Source organism: Sinohyriopsis cumingii, chromosome 7 (assembly GCF_028554795.1).
Source record: "Sinohyriopsis cumingii isolate HCF-2022 chromosome 7, ASM2855479v2, whole genome shotgun sequence".
NCBI lineage: Eukaryota > Metazoa > Mollusca > Bivalvia > Unionida > Unionidae > Sinohyriopsis > Sinohyriopsis cumingii.
In genome coordinates, this window is record NC_142967.1 from 71,284,201 (window position 1) to 71,296,878 (window position 12,678).

At 36.4% G+C, this 12,678-nt stretch overlaps 1 protein-coding gene across 3 annotated transcripts in view; it reads right to left on the minus strand.

Annotated features, from left to right (window-relative positions):
* LOC149795493 (uncharacterized) overlaps positions 1-12,002 on the minus strand; it is a 38,056-nt gene extending 26,054 nt beyond the window's left edge. The window contains exons 1-2 of one of the 3 annotated variants that reach the window (XM_089965299.1): positions 11,603-11,996; positions 9,017-9,217 (exon numbers count right to left, since the gene is read on the minus strand). The gene's annotated coding sequence lies outside the window, so the exon portion shown is untranslated. Of the gene's footprint in view, positions 1-9,016; positions 9,218-11,602 lie in introns of all 3 variants that reach the window. The other 2 variants (XM_089965298.1, XM_089965301.1) reach the window with 2 other exon arrangements.
* Positions 12,003-12,678: the final 676 nt, after the last annotated feature.

A 12,678-nucleotide genomic window follows, 5' to 3' on the forward strand; every position in this document is an offset into this window, starting at 1 on the left:
GGTGAAGACGTTTTCAAAATCGTACATGCGATGCTAAACCGTAACTCAAATCAGTGTTAGTGACGCTTGCGCGGAGCAAAATTCCGGTTAGGCCCTGGTTTCTCTCAAAAGCATTTGTAAAACTACTCTTATACATACAGATTAAAATAGGCTAAAATGCTTGCTACCGGGCCAACTGTACTAATCGGCTGTAGATCTACTAATATCGCGTCCAGCAGTACCGGACCGTTTCGGCAACTGCTAATATCATGACTAGCGCTTAACGGGAAATCGGTTATTTTATTAAAAATTTACAAGTTGTAGTATGCACAAAATTTAAAGATTTAGTATTCCTTTCTTAATGTATTCAGTTGTATGAGTACTAACAATAAAAAGACATTGTGGATGCCAAATTCAAAATATCATTCAGAGTGAAATGCTATTTCACATCATGGGATATGTTTGAAATCTGATATTTTTTTTTGATCAGAAATGTTTTCAAATGAATGAACAACACTGATTTTTCAGGCTGTTCCAGGGACCAAGGAAAGTTATTTTGAAATACAGAGTAATAACCCATATACATAGTTTAGAATATCACTGGACAACAATTTTTTACAAAAGTCATGTTACTGAAATAAAATTAGTCAATTCTTATCAATTTTTATGTGCTGAACACGAATATGACAGTCAAATTGCAAAATTGGCTCTAGTTTTTTTGTAATCTGCAAGAAATTAATGTTTACATAACGAAATGCATTCCAATAGTAAAAGGTCAACTGTAATAGCCTACCTATAAAAAATCAAGTCATTGACTACATCTTAGATTTCTTCGCCTGTCTCTTGTACAGCTGTTCGGGAGCATCTCTGAGGAGTGTCCAGCAGTAGTCAGCCAGCATTGTAGTGGACCATCTTCCCTGGTATCTTTGTTCCATTGTTGCGATATCTTGATGAAAACGTTTGCCGTGTTCATCACTAACAATACCACAGTTGCTAGGAAAGAAATCCAAATGGGAATGAAGGAAGTGAATCTTTAGAGACATATTGCAGCCAAGTTTCTTATACTTCATCAACATGTCTTCTACTAGTTCCTTATAGTTTTCTGTCCTAACATTTCCGAGGAAGTTTGTAGAAACTAGGCGAAAAGCATTCCATGCTTGTTTCGCGTCACCTTCCAGCAAGTTGTTGAACCGGTCATCTTTGAAAAGCTCTCGAATCTGAGGACCCACAAAAACTCCCTCTTTAATCTTTGCTTCGCTGAGTCGAGGGAATTTTTCATGCAGGTATCGGAATGCTGGCAAAGTCCGGTCAATGGCTTTCACGAAGTTCTTCATCAAACCTAGTTTGATGTGAAGGGGTGGTAGTAAGATTATCTGAGCCTCAACCAGAGCTGGGTGTTGGATATTCTTCTCTCCAATGGCTACATTCTGCCTGTGAGTCCATTCCTTCCTCATGTAGTGCATTTCCCTTGCTCGGCTATCCCACTCGCATAAGAAACACATGTATTTTGTACATCCTTGCTGCAGTCCCATTAAAAGGGCAACTACCTTCAAATCACCACAGAGGTGCCAGCTGTACTTGTTATACTCAATGGAATTCAGTAGCTGCCTTAAGTTATCGTATGTCTCTTTCATGTGGACAGCATACGCTACTGGAATAGATGGAAGAATGTTACCATTTTCATGTGATCTTAAGTAGATCCAAGCACCCAGTATATATTATTTAAAAAACTGCCTTCCCTGGGTAACATGTATGCTTAAATGGAACTGCTCTTGGCAGAGAAACTTGGCTGTTTCAAATGTTCATCCTAAAAACGATGAACAGAAGTACATTCTCATCTAAAATATTATAAGAATATTATCAGAAAACAAGTCAAATTTGCATTTCTTGGACAGTAGGTATGTTCAAATTGTAAAAACGTTTTGCCTTCTTAATTTGGAAAAATGCAGATTGGAAAATCAAATATATTACTGGGAGAGAAAAAAATGAAATAGATATATGGTACAAGATTGTATATTTTATATCAATAACACATTTGTACACAAATTAAAATATATTATGCCAGTCTGTCTTGAAGGAATTTCCTCTACTGTCAATAGGAATCAGAATACAGGTCCCTGATCTGCCCAACACAAATTGGAATGACTCTTCTCTCCCCTGCACCCACTCAGCCATAGGATAAAGTCATGATATGTTTGGAGTCAGTTCACTTTTTTTTATTATGCTTCCTCATCAAGAACAAACACATTATTCATAAATAGTCATAGGATAAACTGGTGACATGTTTGGAGCCAGTTCACTTTTGTTTGGTCTGCTTCCTGGTCAAGAACCAACACATCATTCCTTACAGTCTGGCAAGTGCTAATACTGCCTCATCAAACACTGAAGCCAGAAAAAAAAAAAGATTCAGTTCTTGTGAACCTTATGGTATGAAGCAACAAAACTTCATCTTTCATTTTATATCTTTCATTCAACCAGTGTTTTAATCAATATAATGCTGAGAAATGTTGACAATCAGTTGTTTCATAATCCCAACCATACTACGACAACAACATAAGAAATAGACTGCATTCAAGCTGAAGTACCATAAATAAGTCACTTATGAGATGAGTCCAATTGTAAAATGCACAGACCCAGATCTGCCATTGCATAATGTGCCAGCAGATCTGGGTCTGTACAGGTTGTTTGGAGTAATAGGCAGAACAAACAACATACACCCTGATCTGTAGATGCATTATACTATGGCAGATCAGCACAGTTTTTGTTTGCAGTTTGATTCAAATTATAAGGGAACATAAATGGAACATAATTTTTTTTGTTAGAAAGATAGTGCAGCATGATGGTAAGCGGTTGCTTTTCATTCATTCATTATCACATATTACTAGTGTCAGTAATTAAAATGACACATGTTAGTAGTGTCAGTAAATAAAATGACACATGTTAGTAGTGTCAGTAATTAAAATGACACATGTTAGTAGTGTCAGTAATTAAAATGACACATGTTAGTAGTGTCAGTAATTAAAATGACACATGTTAGTAGTGTCAGTAAATAAAATGACACATGTTAGTAGCATCAGTAATTAAAATGACACATGTTATTAGTGTCAGTAATTAAAATGACACATGTTATTAGTGTCAGTAATTAAAATGACACATGTTAGTAGTGTCAGTACATGTAATTAAAATGATTTTTTTTAATGGCTGAAGTATACAAAAGACAGCAAAGAAAAGCTGATTGAGACCAAACCTTGAAATAACAATGGAAATTGATTTGTGCATTTACTGTTATTTGGATTACTACAATGATTTATCTTGTATGATGGATACACTGACAGTACTTTTGGGGGTTTGAGTAAGAAAATATCTCGGTGCATATGATAGTAGCACATATTCAGCTGATAAAAAATGTAAAGTTAATAAGTTGATATTAAAAGTTGAGATATATATAAGTGTGGATAATATTAGCAGGTAATGTTGAAGTGCACTTCTTACTGAAAGTGTGGAAATGCTGTATTCCCTTTACTCCCAGCAGCATTTCCTTTCCCATTTAGTGAGTGTTTGTCAGCGTCTATTGTAGACAAACCAGACTGAAATGTCTATTGTAGGTTAGGTGTGAGATCCACCTTCTTGCTTCTACTGGTTCATTGGTGTCAAATTTGAGGAATGGCTGGTTTTATAGCACCACAACCTTTTCTTCACTTACACTCTAAGATTTCCTAAAGAAAAATAAAAAGAAAAAAAAATACTATTAATGGCATATCTTTATACAAATAAAAAATGACAAGTTTTGTCAGATGCTTCTGCTACAAAATAGAATGGATTAAATATATGTATAGAACTGTAACTGTATAATAAATAGTTGATTATGTTAGCCACACACAAATAAATCTAATTCAGGTGAACTATATGTAGGTTTACATTTAAGATGCAATCTTTTTGAAAACAGAGTGTTCACTATATTTTAGTTCCAAGAGTCCAATCAGTCAAGGTGCTATAAATACAGCTTTTTTTAAATAAAAAATGTATCTCAGTCTGACTTTCAAACAATTGCAAGAGCCAGGAAAGTTAATTGTGGGGTCAAATGGAAATCCTATTTCAAACTATTTGAACTGGAAGCCTTGTGTTTGTGAAACACTAATTCCGTTACTCGCCTGTTTTGATATCATTCTCATCCATTTGTATACGACTGTGCCAATGTTAGGTGCAAGTGTGCATTCTTGTCACTTTCATTTTCATTATTTATAAAAGCTGTTATGGAGTGAGATCTTAATAATTTACAATTAGTGACCCTGAGGCTATGTCAATTGCGTGTGTGTGTTTGTGTGTGTATGCAGTTTAGGTGTGGTGGTGGTACAAATAGAGTAATGGGCTTATTGCAGTTCAATATCTGAATTCATCTCTCTACGCCCTGTTATTTTCAATATGTTATTTTCAATATGGCTAAAAATACAGTGACACCAATATCATCCATGTTAGGGGCAGGGGCAAATGTATTGGAGGGCAGGTGTGTTGATAAGGACATGCACTGAAGCTAATGTTACTTGCACACATGAATTTATATCTTCATGCCAAATAATATATGTTAGTATGGTTATAGTAAGGAAATACAAATGGTATTCAAGTTATGATACAGGGAATAGGAGTTGGGACCAATATCATTTGCACATCTGATTTGTCTTATCATGAACGGTAAGTTTTTATATGAATATCTGGCAAGAGTTTATATACATGTATTTCTAATTTCCAGGTTATGAGCAATAGGTAAAGTCCCATGGAGAAAGGTGGGGGTTAAACACATGTAAATTTAATATCTGATTAAATGCTGATCTAGATGAAGTATATTATTTATTCAGTATTAAACAGTTCTCATCACTTTCCTTTGTCTTTCTATGCTATTTCAATACTTTAATGTGAAATTAAATATTTATTCAAACCTTCCTTGTCTGAACAATGGTCAGGGCTGCACAAACAAACTTGACGAACCTGAGCTATGACTTTCTTCTGTATGAAAACTATAGTATGGTACGAGTGTAATAACTGATCTCATTACATGACCTTTCCTTTATAAGCTAACATGTCTTTACATAATTCATGTCAAAGGGTTCATTTCCTTTGAATCCAAAACTAATGAATTTAGATATAAAGCATAAATGATGAAGTGATACTGGTATACTACATTACTTACAGACTGCAAAATAAAAAACTGTTGAGATTTGTCATGTCCATGATTTAATGCATGGGCCACATTGAAACTCTCCTCCTGTTGGTCCATAGTTTTATCTGTTCATCTCTGTCTAAACCTCAGGATGAAATCTCTGTCTAAACATCAGGATGTAATTTTCACCCCACTTGATAAATCATTTGTACATATAGTACCCATCAGCAGGAGGGTTTTTCCACCTTCCCCTGTGGTCACTAGGAATGGTAAAAGACCAAATATAGAGAAATTTCAATTTCAGATACATTTTGTAACATTTTTCAACCAAAATATACCTGCAGCTACTGTATACTGATACATAATGAATGTGATGCATTTTGGATGGAGACATGTGAATCACAGTCTGGGGGAAACAATTAATCAAAAGTGTGCAAATATACCATCATGAGCCACATGCAAGTATTGTAAACAGCACAATAAAATATCTGTATCCATGACACATAAAATTACCAAATTTTACTCCACTTGAAACAACAAAATTAAAGAATGGTCCTAACTTCGATATTGTATAATACAATTAGATGATATAAATGTGTTAAAAACCTGGTATGATACTTTTGCATAACCATGATATTGTTAGAGCACCAAGCTGTTATATTTTGTCAAAACAGAAGTCTGCTAGAATTGAATTTTCTTTTCCTCTAAGGTCATCTATGTGCATGGATGTGAAATACAAACAAACTGCTCGAAGGTTACCTTTTACTGTTATTACGTTGCAGAAAAGATGACATTATGCATATATTATAATGACGCGAATATTTTTTCTCACATTTAATAAAATATGCAACTTAGTATAAATAAAACTCCTGTAACTGTAATATGCATCATCATCATTTGAATAAAATATTATCAGTGCAAGAAAAACATCTTTGTATAGGAATTTGCTTTTCGTGTGCTGAAAGGGACTTGGAAAGTGAGACTGCATTGACTTTAGATTCTACTAGAAGTTTCATCCTGCTATGGGATTACCAGGTCTGATTAAATATGGTGTGTTTTAAAGTGGGTTCTTGAAAATCTAATGGCCATTGTCTGACATTTTATTTTTTTATGAATAAAAATGTTACTGACTTACAATGTAACTAGATACTAGGACAGTAATATAAATAACTTTTAAAACAGACTATTGTAAGATATATATACAAAACATGTGTCATGTGCGAAAACATTAAACATAAAAACCCATAGCAAATTTTTGACAAGCAGAAAGTCTGGTCCTTGAAATTTCCAAAACTTTTATAAGTGTTTCTTGAAAATAAGCTGGAGTTATGTACAACAGTGTGAATTTTCTGTTTGTGGAAAGTTTGATAAAATGCATTTCTTATCGTGGATTAAAATTAAGAAGGTATGATTGCAACAACTCTATTCCCTTGATAAGCTTGTACATCTGTCCCGAAACTCGTGACAACACTTGTAGTCCTACAATGTACGATGCATACTCAGATATTTGTGTTAGGACTGTTCAACCCGTCATTATCATAAATACCAGGGTCGATGTCTTACATTGTAGGACAGTACAGGTAGACTGTAATAAGGTCCAATAGGATGTGGGAGATTATTGTGTTCGCCACTTATAAAATGATAATTTGTTAAACCCATCTTATGCACATTACTGAAAAGTGTGAGATAAAATTTAGTAAATCGTCCTTGTAAACGTACAAGAACTAACGGGTGAGTGCAAACCTCCACCAACCCACTATCTTTGCTTTCCACTAAAGTATTGTCACACCTTCCCGTTTGCTCATTTCTTTCACAGATTTATAATTTCTAACTTGATTTTCGCCAGGGTGTCACAAACACTGTCAATTTATTGGCGTTTCGAATCAAAATGGCGTTTCTGTAGCAAAACGGTCGCTATATTTGCTTAGGCCAGTCTATGTTCAAGCAGCAGATGTGATGAAGTTACCTTCTTTAAACATCACCAAAATTCCGTAAATTTTGAATTTATATTTCTTTTAACACAAGTATACAGGAGGCCCTCGTACTAATTCTTCAGTTTGCTTTAGAAATATTAAAACTAGACATTGCAAATATTGGACGCAGACGACACAATTTCTACTAAAATAGACTATATATACTAGAAACCATAAATGGACATCTTTGCTTCTTCACACCGGGAGCTTCCATTTGCGTTGAAACGCCAATAATTTGACAGTGTTAGGGACCACTTGGCAACATTCAGGTTGGAAAATATGAATCAATGAATGAAATTACTATGTGCATTTTGTACAAATATTCTTCATGCTTTTGATTCTTAAAATGGGTGGGGGAGGCACAAACCAGCGGGAGGGTATGCGAATGCTATTAGCTGCCGTCAGTTTATGTTAATGACAAAATAACTAATTTATAATACATTGGTCAATACAATCATTCATAACGTGCCAGGCAATATTTATTCCTTCTGTTCTGAACCATACCTCCCCCAACAATATATACCTTACCACTGACATCCTAACAATGTGGTTAACGTCACGTCTTATGGTGTGGGCATGCTTTGAAACGTTCATGTTCACTGGAATAATTTCTTCTCCGGAAACAAACGAAATGAGTTCAGAAAACATCGATTCATCGAAAACGGTAAAATCATGAAGGCGAGCGATCGCAATATAGTGTACCGGTAAGTATAACGATACCATCTGCACACATCAGACGGGGCGGTGGGGGGGGGGAGGGGGGGTGGGGGCGGCGGCGGGGGTAGGGCTTAGTGTGCAGAAAAATATTGTATTAAAAAATAAATAACAAAACTAGCTAAAGTAAGTTTCATAACATTGAGAATGTGCTGATTCATATCAAGATCCTTTTTTGTTGCATTTTTTTAAAATTAAACGCACTGGAGTATATGCCTATGATCTTTTCATATTTAGAACCTAACATTTTGCGTGACAAGCATGCCTAAGAAGGATAGAAAGCATTTTTCCCCCACCGAAATTAGCATTCAGATCTATTGAAAAACTATTGATATCGAGATGCCTGTAGGAAAGGACTATTGGACCGCTAATAATGATTTAATTCCAGTTGTGGATATTGGCTGATATGTTTCGGGAAAGATTTAAGGAGTAAACAATTCAAAATGTTAAAACTGCATGTTGCAATACTCGAAAATTACAGACACTGCCGCTAAGACAGCGTAAGGATTGGAATGATCTATAATGTGTTGAAAAAATAGCATTTTTATTTTTGTTAATTAAAATATTCGTCCACATTCCCTCCACCTTCTACCCCCTACCGATCTTAAAAGCAAAAGGCATCACGTATAAAAGAAATTCACAAAACTTAATCATTTCATTCATCAATTTCTGATTACGAATGTGACTGTCGTCGCCAAGGGGCCTCTAACAATGTAACTTTCTTCGCCTTTTATTCGATCCTAGGCTAGATTTTTTGCCGCCATATCTGTATGGGCGAGTCTACATTTTTCGGAGAACAGGAGTTTTGTAATTCACCGTCCTCGATATGCTACGAAAATGAGAGATACGTGCCTTTTAACGCTTGTCGATTTTGTTTTGTTCAACATTTCTGAGAAATATTAAAATTATGTATACTAATATTTGATGCAGATGTCACGTTTTAAAAGTTCTTAATTTTTCTTTTACCTTTCATCATTAGTTTAAGGAAACGGATCATGATACTCAGCAAGCACAGGCAAAGGCATCATCGCCATCTCCCAATAAAATGAAGGTAACGAGCTCTCGCAGATGACACTCCCACCCCTCGATGACTCCGTTCTAATTTGTCTATACTATATGCACATTAGGTTACTCATAACTTAATCCATCGTAAAGAAGAAATTCCACGCCGTTCCCCCGTACACAAGTTATGTACCTTACTGATTCTGAATGGCCACCCTCATGTAAACTGCATCCGTAGATCCATGCCTTGTCCACTATGTTCAGCAAGGAGTTTTTCATTCTTTCTTTCTTTTCCTTTATTTTTGTCTTACACTGAAAACTCCGTTTTCATACACCCAAAAAGATGGCAGTGTTATAGACCCTCCTCCCACCGGCGATAACCAGGTTGATAAATCTAAATCAAAAAATAAAATGACTAAGTTTTGCGCATTGGTTTATAACCCTAATGCCTTTTTTTATTGCAATCGACAGGATGTGCAAGCTATAAAAAAACCCATCTTTTTTTCAAAAATGTAATCTTTGGTAACAGATCAGGCCATTTCAATCCTATTGATCTCTTCAAAATATACTGAGGTGTACAAGCTGCCGGGAGTGGGGTGGGGGTGGGGGGCGAATACTTTATTTGCCCCTAACGAAACACAATTACGTCCGATTCAGCAACGCGTTTATCAGTTCATCATTGTTGCACAAGTAGTAAGGGGATAAGGGGAAGTAACTTAAAGAAAAGCGAATGGGGCCGAGTCATATTTCGCTATCAAAAGTTAATTACCATGCTTGAAAGGGGTTGATGTTGCCATATATTTATTCTAGCTCACACAGTGAACGTTTTTTTCTTGCTGCAGGTATAATTTCTCTAAGCACACACAATCAAATGAGAAATCTTGTATTTTCACCTGCGAAGTCTTGTTTTCACGTGTGAAAATATAAGGATATATTTTTTCCACATTTGCAAATAAGAGTAATTACCAAAATATGAAAATATTTCACCTTTAATTTGCTATACATAATAAACCATTATAATAAGTTGTACCTCAGTACAAACAATACTTATGAATAAATCTTAGTGTTGCTCCAAATGAAACGAAACATTACCATGATGTTTATTAATACGAGTAATGTATACTCTGCTTTCAATAGGATGTTCATAAATATGTTTAAAAGATGGTCTTCGGCTATTGTGAAGACATAGTAAGAATTGCTTCATCTTTACGGCTGTGGTTTTAACTTTCTTGCTGGCTAAGTGTTACGTAAGTTTAATAACAGTTGACTGAAGGCTTTCGTAGACCCACAGCGGATGGCCGGCTGTGTGTTTATTCAGTAATTCGACGGTTGAGTAGGCTAGTTGCTTCAATAGGGTTTAAATTCTTTGTGTCGCAAAAGGTCAGATTTCTGCGTTCAGTTACCTGTGAAAAAAGTCGTGTCAAGCACCGCGAACATTAAACTAGGCGTACCAGCCAATAGGAATTAAAGAAATTAAAAATATACCCAGTAGGGAGGAGCTAATGTCTCAGGCAGACAAGGGGACAATGAAACATCAAACCAGTACCTGAGTGAAATTAATCAGTGGTTCCTGACCTTTTGAGAGGAGCGCAGGATACAAGAATTATAGAAAAAAGAGACTCGTAAAAAAGGAAAAAGGAATTAAATTGGTAAATAAACAGAAAGCTTCTACAGGAAGCTCCCAAGGTGCACGTACAGACTGCACTAAACTCTCAAAAAAGGAAAAGGAGGAAGTACGAGCATTTTTATGATATGGAATATTCGAAAGGATATAAAAGAATCCCTCTAAAACACTTTCTCTTACCATGTTCAGTGAGTTGTAAGCTTCACCAGTGTATAGTCTTTGATGAAGTTACGTCAGTAATAAATTAATCATTAGGGGAAAGAAGAGAACAATAGATGGTCAGGAATAAAGTAAATTTGCTATGATGTCAGGCCTCTCCTACAGTTCAGTAACTGATCTACCGCTCCGGTGGCCTAGTGGTTAGAGCGTCCGCCTCGGATGCGGGAGGTCGTAGGTTCGATCCCCGGCCGAGTCGTGTAAGAGACTTACAAAAATGGTACTAACAGCTGCCTCGCTTAGCGTTCAGCATTAAGAGGTTTAGTGTTAGGACTGGTCGGCCTGGTGTCAGGATAATGTGACTGAGTGGGACATCATGCTACATGTCTGCGGCATGATGCCCCAGTGCCAGACATCACTATAAACTGACACACTGCAGACATCGTAGCGATATGACTGAAAAATTGTTAAAGCTAAGTTAAAAATCAAAATCACACCACATCAGCAATTGACCTCGTTACGTTATTTTGCCTCTTGCTAGATCAATGATCAACTCCAACATAAAAAATATAAATAAAAGGCTCAAGAAAACTTGCACATTTTGTAAGATTCCTTCACACACTATACTTGATGTCTTTTTTAAATTTTAGTTTTGATACACACCCACTGCTTCCGATAAAAAGAACCCCACCCGATCAACGTATACAAATAAAATATGTATTGTATATGTGCATCCATATGTAGATGGTTTGATTTGCAGACTATTACATAAATTGTCTATCTATTATAAAGCCATAGGTCACGTCAAAAACAACTCCATAAGTATTCCCAACATAAAAGAGGAAGTAGATTGTCAAAAGGTCAGTGATAAAACAGTTCCAACGTTACGACCTATCAGACGTGTAATATTTCAAAATAGTTCAACAACAACAACAAAACCTAATATAGAACATTGTATCCTGACACACGCACATGCACACTTCGTTCGCCTCTGCTTACCTTAAATATATACTGCTCTACGTCCACATTTCGGCAGTTTTAGCGAATGGAAATAGCATACATCTGAGCGTGTTTAGTAAGTGTACAACCAGCTTTCACTTTATCAATTTGTATATGACGTATATTACACGTCAGTTTGGTTCCGTGTTTCGTATTCTCCCTGCAGTCTCATTTCACTGTGAGAACGGAGTGCATATGCAAGAAGGACACGAAGCAGGGAATCAGACTGAATTTGCATAGCTCAAGCAGCAAATCCCGCTAAGTGTCCAAGTAAGACAGAAGAAAGACGGGTTTCACAATCGCCAGTAATTTAATGTACAACGGTTCACCTCACAACTGAAATATAGACTTAGTATGTACGCAGAGTTGTCAAGGGCACTTAAGTGCGGGGACTAATATCATTGCAATGGTGGTTGTGGACGTGGTGCAAAGTCCCATGAAGTGGGTTGATATCACGTCGAGTCTGTTTTTAAAAATCCAATTGCGCAAACGTTGAAACGGTTCCAAACTTAATGATAGTTAGGAAACCATAAAATCATAGGGTTAAAAATATATGAAACACTATATTTAAAGATAGCATGCACAAATTTATGATGTACCTCTCCGTGTAATTTCTTAACAAATTACGTGTCGCGTGCACAACGACTGAGAAAAGACAGGTTTAGCGTTTGTAGTCTGGTTCTCGGCCCTTATGTATCTGTGCAGGGGATCTGTTTATGATGTATGCCTCGTCGTAACCTGGATTAGTACCATGTTCATGTTCGGCGCACAAGCCTTGTGTCAAGGCCAGACAGGGCTGACGGGGGGGGGGGGGGGGGGGGGACCCGGGATATATCCTAGGGGCCTGGGCAAAACAGTGCTTTTTAATTTTATAAAAGAAAACATTTGTTTGAACAAGAACTAGGAGAGGCCCGGGTGTTTCTTACCTCAGGGCACGTGATCGCTCTCTACGACCCTGAGGCCAGGCACATGCAAACACTTTTTTAAATGACACAGTAGTGACAAATAGAAAGAGAAGGTCGGTGGTGACAACTGGAAGTAACTCATTTAATGCTGTTTATTGGCAACTCATTTTT